This window comes from Pan paniscus, chromosome 23 (genome assembly GCF_029289425.2).
Source record: "Pan paniscus chromosome 23, NHGRI_mPanPan1-v2.0_pri, whole genome shotgun sequence".
In the NCBI taxonomy this organism is placed as follows: domain Eukaryota; kingdom Metazoa; phylum Chordata; class Mammalia; order Primates; family Hominidae; genus Pan; species Pan paniscus.
Genome location: NC_085927.1, coordinates 2,965,737 through 2,977,713, shown reverse-complemented (window position 1 = coordinate 2,977,713; position 11,977 = coordinate 2,965,737). Strand labels below are relative to the sequence as shown.

General features: G+C 39.8%; 1 pseudogene; it reads left to right on the top strand.

The window, feature by feature from the left end:
• Window positions 1–4,232: 4,232 nt before the first annotated feature.
• Window positions 4,233–10,081, top strand: LOC134728419 (zinc finger protein 717-like; annotated as a pseudogene).
• The last annotated feature ends 1,896 nt before the right edge of the window (window positions 10,082–11,977 follow it).

Genomic DNA, 11,977 nt, shown 5'->3' with positions numbered 1-11,977 from the left:
TTTCTGTGAGACAAACATTCAGACCACAGCAAGAGTGTTCTGGTATCCTATGTGAGGGTCAAATATTCTGACTCTCGTAGCAGTGTTCTGGTATCCTATGTGAGGGTCAAATATTCTGACTCTCGTAGCAGTGTTCTGGAATCCTATGGGAAGGACCAACATTCAGACACTCGTAGCAGTGTTCTGGAATGCTATGTGACAGACCCCATTTACACCCTCGTACCACTGTTTGGGAATCCTATGTCAGGGACATTGAGACACCAGCCGCAGTGTTCTGGAATCATATGTGACAGAGAAACATTCAGACCACAGCAGCAGCGTTCTGGAATCCTATGTGATGGACAAACTTTCAGACCACAGCAGGAGTGTTCTGGAATCCTATGTGAGGGACAAACTTTCAGACCCTCGTAGCAATGTTCTGGAATCCAATGTGAGGGACAAACATTCAGAACCCAGCAGCAGTGTTCTGGAATCCTATGTGAGGGAGAAACATTCAGACCCTCGCAGCAGTGTTCTGGAGTTCTATGTGAGGGACAGACATTCAGAACCCAGCAGCAGTGTTCTGGAATCCTATGTGAGGGACAAACATTCAGACCCCAGCAGCAGTGTTCTGGAATCCTATGTGAGGGACAAACATTCAGACCACGACAGCAGTGTTCTGGAGTCCTACGTAACGGACAAATATTCAGAACCTCGTAGCAGTGATCTGGAATCCTATGTGAGGGACAAACTTTCAGGCCCCAGCAGCAGTGTTCTGGAATCCTATGTGAGGGACAAACCTTCTGACCCTCGTATCAGTGTTCTGGTATTCTATGTGAGGGACAGACATTCAGACCCCAGCATCAGTGTTCTGGAATCCTGTGTGAGGGACAAACATTCAGACCCCAGGAACAGCGTTCTGAAATCCTAAGTTAAGAGTAAACATTCAGACCCCAACATCAATGTTCTGGAATCCTTTGTGAGGGACAAACATTCAGACCCTCATAGCAGTGTTCTGGAATCCTATGTGAGGGAGAAACATTCAGACCTCAGGAGCAGCGTTTTGGTATCATATATGAGGGACAAACACGCAGACCCCAGCAGCCGTGTTCTGGAATGTTATGATTGGGTTTATACTGTGAATCTCAGAAGTGTTCCTTTTTAATTAATTTTCCACCTTAGGTGGAACATGACTAGAATGGGCTACAGTGGAAGGGGTAATTCCCTTCCCCTAGGTTATTTAGTCTCTGATTATACTAGAGCAGATTAGGCTGAAGTTAGGTAGTTTCTCCTGTGGACAAGCCTTTTTAAGAACTTGGTGCTCTGGCACATTTCAAACTGGTTTTCCTTTTTCCTTCCGAAAGGCTGAAGCAAGAGGGGAGTTTTCGCAGGTATTTGTCACAGGAGCCTGGTGAAGCTCCATGAGACAATTTTACAATATTGTTCCCCCTCCCCCACAATAACTCTATCTCTTTGTAGTTTTTACCACTTAGAGTTGTCCTTGTGTATCCTCCAGCCAATCACCAGTTACAGTTTGAGTTTTTCTACTCCAGCACTGGTTCCAAAGTTGGTTTCAGTAGTGTGTCCATGTTCCTGTAAGCCATTAAGTCCTATATTCACTTCTCTGTCTCTGCAATCCTGGGGGCAGTGGTTTGCCCTGTGTCCTCCCCTGAGTTTCAAATCTAGAAAGAATTGTTGATTGTTTAGTCTCTTCAACTTTTTATTTGTTGTAAAGATTAATCGTGTCATATTAATTTGTTTTTAAGATTGTTATTAAAATTAATTATTGTAAAGTACTTATTAATTACTTCCAAGCTTCTTACATGCAGAAATAGGAACGTGGAATATGTTTCTAAAACTATCTTCTCAATGCCTGTGTGCACAGTTAAAGGATTTTTTTCCACAGCAATATGATAGTGATGAATTATATTAAACTTCCGAATATTGAACTTTTCTTTATTCGTGGAATAAACTCAGAAAGTTCCTTCTTGGTCTCCACAGTCTATTTCTCTTCCTGTGTAAATGTTAGCGTTTCTGTAGATTCTGTACTTGTTTCTTTTATTCTTTCCTTCTCTCATTTTCGTTTGGTCTGATGGATTCAGGTACCATTGAAATTCTGGTAATTTCCAAATCTTTATCTGCAGTTTTGATCTCTCTTCTGAACCACTGGAGCCATATTCCCAATTGCCAGTTGAACATTCCCACATATGGAACCTCAGATGTTTCACACATGATATGTCCAGGTCTCTGTCACTTCTGGTTATCATATTCTTTTATTTTTTTGCAAATTTCACTTCACAACACAAGTATCAAACTAGCTGGATCAGGGCAGATAACTTGGAAGCAAAACTCCCCTTTTTACCCACTGCATAGCAAATTGGTACCAAATCCTGTTTCTACATTTTTTTCCTTTTAAGAACTGCTTCCCTATTGTGTATTCTTATGCTCCGTGTCCTGATGTACTGATGTAGGTGGTCATCTGTCTTCCTCTTTACTCCCTTCTGACTTTCCCTTAAGCTCTTTCCCATTCTCTTTCTCAGGGATGGCTGTTAAAATGCCAATATGGTCATGTAACTTTTCTGTCCTTACTGGATCTCCTTATTTACACCTGTTTGTGAAGTGGCTGTGTTCAGCCTGGGTGGATACAGCAATTTTTTGTCCTGTAGAGAGGAAATTTTGAAATGCCAGTGTATATGTTTTTAATTAATTGTACTCACCCTTTTGTATTCATGTGTTTTGCATCTGTGGATTCAGCCAACTTCAGATTGAAAATATTCCCACACAAATAGATGGTTGTCTCTGTGCAGAGCATCTACAGAAATTTTTCTTGTCATTATTTCCTAAACAGTACAGTATAACAGCCATTTATGTAGCATTACATTGTCTTCAGTATTATATATAATTCAAAGATTTAAAGTTCTGTCATGCATGGCTTACTGATGGGATTACTTTCTGAGTAATGTATCCTTAGGTAATTTCATTGTTTTGTGAACATCATAGTGTTACAAAAACCTACATGATATTATATTTTTATTTATATGTTTTTGGTATATGGTTAACCAGATGTCTCAGAGCCATTATTGAATATAATTTTCTGCACTTCATCTGCAATGCGAATATCAGGTTTCTGTGTATGTTTCATCATCATCTTATGGGACTATTGTGATATACATGTTTCATCATTGACTGAAATGTTATTATGCAGCTCATGACTGTATACAGGATGATGTGCATAAATTATATGCAAATATGAGACGTTTATATAAGAGAATTATCCAATCTGTGGATTTTGGTATCTGGGGGTATCTTGGAGTCAGTCCCCATGGATACTGAGGAAGTAATGTAATGTAAAAATGATAGGTGCAAACGAATTTTTGAAATTAGGTCAAATATTTAAGTGCAGAATCACTGCATAATCCATTCCTTAAATATTGCATTTAACTTTCATCACTGCCCAGGATCATTCGTCTAGGCATGGTGCTGTCCAGAGTTTCATTAAAGTGGTATGTGTCCTTTTTGCCTTTGTGAGTAGACTTCTGATACTTTCTCATAGTCATGAGAATTCATGGTTCATGTGGAAGAGCCAAACATCTCATTTTTCAGTAAAGTGGAACTTCATGATGCAAAATAAACAAAATTTATTTTCTCCTCTCTTATCTTAGTCGGCACTGAAGTTGGGTCTCAATGAGTTCACCTAAACATTATTCCCAGTATGTGTTTATACTTATATATTCATAACCAGATCATGAGCTCCTTTGAGGAGTAGAATTTTATTCCTTTTTTTTTTTTTGACAGATAGGGTCTCTGTTGGCCAGGCTGGAGTGCAGTGGTGTGATCATACCTCACTGCACTGTCAAACTCCTGGGCTCGAGCAGTCCTTCAGCCTCAGCTTCCAGAGTAGCCAGGACTACAGGCATGCATTATGCCTATTTATTAATTATTTTTGTAGAGAGAAGGTCTTGCATTTTGTTTATACTTTTATCCCTAGCAACAAGGGTGGTTCTAGATCCATAAGGTCAACTTTGTAATACAATTTTATTAATTCATAAGTTATTATGGTGGAAGCATATCTCTACTGTGATTACTCCTTCTCCCACCATAAGCAGTACAAAACAAACTACATCTTATGAAAAATACATATAAGACACATGGACACACAAAAGAGTGAATTCCAAGATTCTTGTTATTTTGGCCCTGGGCTGATGCTTTGACTTGAGGAAAAATGTGCCATTACAGGGGTTGATACCCCCACCTGGATGACGCTCAGAGGAAACCTGTACAGGGACATGATGTTGGAGACCTACAGCAGCCTGGTATCATTGGGTGAGTGAAACTTCCCAGTAACTCCCACGAATGTGTTTTGTTGTTGGTAAATATAAGAACCCTTTTAAGGTATAATAATATTTACTTGTAAGATTCCGCTTGATGAAAAATATGTCACTAATCTGTAATGAAATGTTCAAATTGGCTCCTTCATTGCACAGTCCCTGAAGCCCAGCTGTTGTCATTCTGAAAAGGATTTGACTTAGTGGTTTGACAAAGTCTTCCATTGTTTCTCATTACCAGGGCATTGCATTACCAAACCTGAGATGATCTTCAAGCTAGAGCAAGGAGCAGAGCCATGGATAGTAGAAGAAGCCCCAAACCTGAGACTTTCATGTCAGTCGGTGAATACTGGGCAGGGAGGCCTGCAGGAGTAATGCCCAGCAGATTTTGGTAGTGTTATCTTGTTTTCACCACTTTTTTCCCTAGGTCGTCGACCTGAAGACTGTTGGTCTGCATTAAATGTGCATTACATAGTCCCCAGAGGTAGCTCTCTTTCATATATCACAGTATCTTATTTTTCTGAGTATCTTATTCTATTTACCCCAAATCCAATCCCTGCCATCCTCTCCTTAGGCATTTTTCTTTGCTATTTATTTTCTCTATTTCCCCCTTTTCCTCTATTGTGATGTAGTATCTTAAACAAATTTTTAGATGTTCATGAATTTATTTATCCTTTGAATGTATCTTAAGCAATTTTTAAGAATCAGTCATTATAACAATGATGATGAAAATAGTGTTTCTTTTTAAGCCGTAGCTGTATTCTTCTTGTTTTATTTTTTATTAAACTGATGGTTCTCACTCTGTTTCTCAGACTCAAGTGCAGTGGCATGATTATAGTTAACTGTAATGATGAACTCCTGGGCTCAAGTGTTCCTCCCACCCTAGCCTCCCAAGTAGCTAGGACTACAGGTGTGTGCCACCACACCCAGATAATTTTTATTGTTTGTAAATATGAGGTCTTGTTCTATTGCCCAGGCTGGTCTTCAACTTCTGGCCTCAAATGACCCTTGTAGGCCTGCAACTACAAAAAAAAAAAAAATATATATATATATATATATATATATATATAGTAGCTGAGTATGGTGACATGGGTTTGTAATCCCAGTTTTTATACTTGGGAGGCTGAGGTGGAAGGATTGCTTGGGCTCAGGAGTTTGAAGCTTCAGTGAGCTGTGATAGCAACACTGCACTCCAGCCTGGGTAACAGAGTAAGATCCTGTCTCAGAAAGAAATTATGAAGCTGAGGAGGACCCATCATAGGGCCCTGGATAGGTGTGGTGCTGGACTTGGGAGGAGAACCAGAAGATTCTGGGTCTCAAGTCCAAAGAAACCAATTATTTCCTGTTGAAGGGCTCAGATTTCTGTTTGAGAGTGGAGTTTGTAGTTACCATTTGAAGATGAGAAATGTACAGGAAACTTCATTTTTATATAAAACTATGTGACATCTGAAACTCCAAAACACAAAATAAAACCCTTCAAAAATGGTGAATTATCAAGCAGGGGTGTGTGAGTGGAGGGGGCAGGGCTGTTGATCTCAGAAGGAACCAGAAATACACTTTTCAAAGATGATGGGCACAGCCTGAGTTGCAGAACCAATCCTTCAGATCACCAGTATGGTTTTTTGACTGGAGCTTCTGTGCCTATTATGGTTCTGGGAAGCAGGGGATGTCATGTTTAAGTAGGAATTTGCCAGGATCTGTTTTTGTTTAACATGGGGAATAAGAGATTTTCTGCTTGGAAAACCTCCAGACACTTTTAACCATTCTCAGGGAGGAGTGAAAGGTTAACATATAGGCAAAATCCTGTCCACAAGCTACTTCCATGCTTAGGAGACAGAAAAATGGTCATCTCCTGTACCTGCCAGTTGCTGACCCAGGAAAAATTGGCTATCTTCAAAGAAGAATAATGAAAAAAATACCAGCCATTAAAACAGCCACAATTGTTATATGAATAATTAGAAAAAAAGAGAGAAAACAAATGACAGATAATTAGAACTTATTAAAACCTATGAGTAGGAAATAGATACATATTATTACCAAGTAGTTCTTTGTGAAATAAAAAAGAACAGGAAAACTTCAAAATGCAAAAAAAAACTCAGTTGAACATTAGAATATATACTGATTTATTACATTATGTCAGTAGGAACAGGAACCATATGCATATAAAACAAACACGCATTATTAATTTTTATCAAATCTTTCTCCACTGGGATAGGAAGTAATTTTTTTTACCTTTACACAAGCATTCTGTAAGACATGCTCATGTGTGGTTCATGGATACCTTTTTCTCATTTCAGCTGTCCAGATCATTGATGACCTTATTGAAAGGAGCCATGAAAGTCATGATAGATTTTTCTGGCAAATCGTAATCACCAACAGCAACAAATCAACTCAGGAGAGAGTGGAATTAGGAAAAACGTTTAATTTGAACTCAAACCATGTATTAAATATGATTACAAATAATGGAAACAGTTCAGGAATGAAGCCTGGGCAGTTTAACGTTTGCCAGAACGTGCTTTTCCCTATTAAGCCTTGTGAGACACAGTCTGGAGAGAAACCTCATGTCCCTGATATAACCAGGAAATCCCACAGATATCATGAGCATCTTACTCAGCATCACAAGATTCAAACTCTGCTGCAGGTTTTTCAATGTAATGAGCAAGGGAAAACCTTCAACACAGAGGCAATGTTCTTTATACATAAGAAGGTTCATATAGGACAGACCTTTGGTAAATATAATGAATATGAGAAAGTCTGTAATAACTTAGCTGTTATTATCCAAGGGGTAACTCAGGTAGGACAGCCAACTTGCTGTAGAAAGTCTGACTTCACTAAACATCAGCAAACACACACAGGAGAGAAACCCTATGAATGTATTGGATGTGAGAAACTCTCCATTAGCAAATCAGACCTTATGATACAGCGCAAGATGCCTACTGAGGAAAAACCTTATGCCTGTAACTGGTGTGAAAAATTGTTCAGCTATAAGTCCAGCCTCACTATCCATCAGAGAATTCACACAGGGGAAAAGCCCTATGGATGCAATGAATGTGGAAAAACCTTTCACCATAAGTCATTCCTCACTTTACATCAAAGAACTCACACAGGGGATAAACCCTACAAATGTATTGAATGTGGAAAAACTTTTCACCGTAAGTCACTTCTCACTTTACATCACAGAACTCACTCAGGGGAAAAGCCCTATCAGTGCAGTGAACGTGGAAAAACCTTTAGCCAGAAGTCATACCTCACAATACATCATAGAACTCACACCGGGGAAAAGCCCTATGCATGTGACCAATGAGAAAAAGCATTTAGCCATAAGTCAAGGCTTACTGTCCATCAGAGAACACACACAGGGGAAAAACCCTATGAATGTAATGAGTGTGGAAAACCCTTTATCAATAAGTCAAAACTCAGGATACATCAGAGAACTCACATAGGGGAAAAACCCTATGAATGCAATGAATGTGGGAAAACCTTTCACCATAGGTCTTTCCTCACTGTTCATCAAAGGACTCACACGGGAAAAACCCTATGAATGCAATGAATGTGGGAAAACCTTTCCCCGTAAGTCATTCCTCACTGTCCAGCAGAGAACTCATACTGGGGAAAAACCATATGCATGTAACGAATGTGGAAAAACATATAGCCACAAGTCATAACTTACAGTACGTCACAGAACTCACACTGGAAAAACCTTATGAATGTAATGAATGTGGAAAATCCTTTTACTGTAAGTCATTCCTAACTATACATCAGATAACTCATGCTGGCAAAAAACTGTATGAATTTAATGAATGTGAGAAAACCTTTATCCATAAGTTAAACCTTGGGATACACAAGAGAACTCACACAGAGGAAAGACCCTATGAATGTAATGAATGTGGAAAAACCTTTCGTCAGAAGTCAAATCTCAGCACCCATCAGGGAACTCACACAGGGGAGAAACCTTATGTATGTAATGAATGTGGAAAAACCTTTCATCTCAAGTCATTCCTCACCGTACACTGGAGAACTCACATGGGAAAAACCGTATGGATGTAATGAAAGTGGAAAAACTTTTTGTCAGAAATCATACCTTATTATACATCAGAAAGCTCAAAGTGGGGAAAAACCCTATGAAAGTAATGAATGTGGAAAATCCTTTCATCAGGAGGCAAATCTTCAGAAGCATCAAAGTATTCACATGGGGTAGAAACACTATGAATGTAGTGAATGTGGAAAAACCTTCAGTCAGAAGTCAGTCCTCACTGTACATCATAGAACCCATACTGGAGAAAAACCTTACAAATGTAATGAGTGTGGGAAAACCTTTTGTCACAAGTCAAACCTCAATACGCATCAGAGAACTCACTCTGGAGAGAAACCCTATAAATGTGATGAATGTAGGAAATCTTTTTGCCATAGGACAGTTCTCACTGTACATCAGAGAACTCACACAGGTAAGAAGCTATTTGAATGTAAAGAATGTAGGAAAACCTTCTCCCAGAAGTCAAAACTCTTTGTACATCACAGAACTCACACAGGGGAAAAATATTTTAGATGTAATGAATATAGGAAAACTTTCTCCCAGAAGTCAGGCCTTGGTATACATCAGAGAACACACACAGGAGAAAAACCTTATGAATGTAAGGAATGTGGGAAAACCTTTTGCCAGAAGTCACACCTCAGCAGGCATCAACAAACCCATATAGGAGAAAAATCTGACGTAGCTGAGGCAGGCTATGCGTTCCCTCAAAATCACTCTTTTTTCCCTGGAACACACAACCTACACGTCTCTGGCTACTATTATAGATTTCTCCATGCTCAGTCTAGGAGAATATGGCCACAAATGGTGACCATTACCTCCTGGCCTACCAACAAGAAGGTCTTAACCATGCTGTAAGAGATGTGCTATCATGCAGGCTTTCTTGTTCCCATTTTTACAGCACACTTCACACTTTAATGTCACAGATATGGCTGTTTTCCTAGAAGCTCATGTACCAACCTCTGCCAGCTTCAAACATTTCTTCTGCAACTTCCTCACCTCTCTTCACCTCCATAGAATTGAAGAGAGTTAGGGCCTTTCTCAAGATTAGGCTTTATCTCAAGGGAATGTTGGGGCTGGTTTGATCTTCTATGCAGACCACTCAGACTTTCTCTGTATCAGTAAAAACTTGTTTTGTTTTTTAAAAAACATTCATGTGTTCACTGGAGTAGCACCTATAACTTCCTTCAAGAACTTTTTCTTTGCATTCACAACTTGGGTAGCTGATGCAAGAAGCTTAGCTTTGGACTGTCTTAGCTGCCAACATGCCTTCTTCACTAAGCTTGATGATTTCCACCTTTTGATTTGAAGTGGCAGGTGTGCACACTTCTTTTCTCTTGAACACATGGTGGCCACTGCAGAGTGAAGTGGCCTAATTTCACTGTTATATCTTGGGGAATGGGGGGCTGGAAGAGAGAAATAGAGACAGGGAAATTACTAGTCAATGAAGCAGTCAAACACAACATTTTTCCCTCATGTTTTCTGTCTTCCATAGAGTTCCATCACCCTGAGACAATTCCAATAGTAACATCAGAAAACACTGATCACAGATCATCATAACAGATGTGATAACTAAAATCTTTGAAAGACTGTGGGGATTGCCAAAAGATGTGACACAGATGTGAAGTGAGCACACGGTGTTGGAAAAATGGTGCTGGTCAGACTTACTCAGCATTTCGTGGACACAAATCTTTAATTTGTTAAAAAGGTGATGTTGCCAAGCAAAATAAAGTGAAGCTCGATAAAGTGAGTTGTGCCTCTATTTTGATGGGCTCTAACAATTTGTCTTTTCATTGGTGCATTTAAACCATTGACATTCAAAGTGATTATAGAGTTGGATTAATTTTGCCATATCATTTTCCATTCACTCCTATTGTTCTTTGTTATTGCTTTGTCCTCCACTCTTTTTCAGCCTTTTATGGAGTTGATGATTTTATATGATTTTTGTTTCCTCTCTCTTTTTTTTTTATTGAGGCAGTCACCCAGGCTAGAGTGTAGTGGTGTGATCATGGCTCCCTGGAGCCTCAACCTCGTGGGTTCAAGTGATCCTTCCACCTCAGTCTCCCAATTAGCTAGGACTACAAGTATGCAATTAGCTAGGACTACAAGTATGCATCACCATACCTGGCCTTTTCTTTTCTGTAGGGACAGGGTCTCACTGTGTTGCTCAGGATAGTCTCTAACTCCTGGGCTCAAGCCATCTTTCTACCTTGGCATGAGCCACCGTACCTGGCCTGTTTCCTCTTTTTAGCATTTTTATACTTTGGTTTTTACTAGTTGCCCTGGAGTTTGCAGTATAGACTTGCAACAAATCCAAGTCCACCTTCAAATAACACTATACCAGTTCAGTTACTTCAACTGCCTTCTAATGGAAATGTAATACCAGCTTCTCTCATATTCCCATCTCTTGTGTTATTGTTGCCATTTGTTTCACTTATATGTAAGCATACATAGCCTTGTATATATTAAAGTATGTAATTGGCCGGGTGCCATGGCTCATGCCTGTAATTCCAACACTTTGGGAGGTTGCGGCAGGTGGATCATGAGGTCAGGAGATGGAGACCCTCCTTGCTAACATGGCGAAACCCCATCTCTACTAAAAATATAAAAAATTAGCTGGATGTGGTGGCACAAGCCTGTAGTCCCAGCTACTCGGGAGGCTGAGACAGGAGAATTGTTTGAATCAGGGAGGAGGTGGAGGTTGCAGTGAGCTGAGATTGCACCACTGCACTCCAGCCTGGGTGACAGAGCAAGACTCCATCTCAAAAAAAAAGTAATTGCATACATTGTTATTATATACAAACTATTATATGTTAGGTCAATTAAGAATAAAAAGTAAGCGGCCGGGTGCAGTGGCTCATGCCTGTAGTTCCAGCACTTTGGGAGGCAGAGGCGGGCAGATCACGAGGTCAGGAGATTGAGACCATCCTGGCTAACATGGTGAAACCCCGTCTCTGGCAAAGATGATGGAACACTGTCTCTACTAAAAATACAAAACAATTAGCCAGGCGTGGTGGAGGTTGCCTGTAATCCCAGCTACTTGGGAGGCTGAGGAAGAGAATTGCTTGAACCTGGGAGACAGAGGTTGCAGTGAGCTGAGATTGTGCCACTGCACTCTAGCCTGGGCAACAGAGTGAGACTCTGTCTCAAAATAAATAAATAAAAATAAATAAAATGTAGATTCAGTTTTCAGATGTAGATCTTTTTTTTCTCTAGATAATGTTTAATATTTTCTCACATGACACATCTGCTGGAAACAAGTTTCCTCAACTTTTCTTTGTCCAAGAAATGTTTTGTTTCTCATTTACTTTTGAAAGAAGATCTCACAGGACACTGAAATCTAAGTTGATTTTTTTTTTCTCTCAGCATGTTCAATATTTCATTCCACTCTCTTTTTACTTTCATGGTTCTGAGATTTTGAATGTAATTCTTTTTTTTTTTTTTTTTTGAGACAGAGTCTCATTCTGTTGCCCAGGCTGGAGTGCAGTGGTGTGATCTCAGCTCAGAGAAAGCTCTGCCTCCTGGGATCACACCATTCTTCTGCCTCAGCCTCCCGAGTAGCTGGGACTACAGGTGCCCGCCACCATGCCCAGCTAATTTTTTTGTATTTTTAGTAGAGACGGAGTTTCACCGTGTTAGCCAG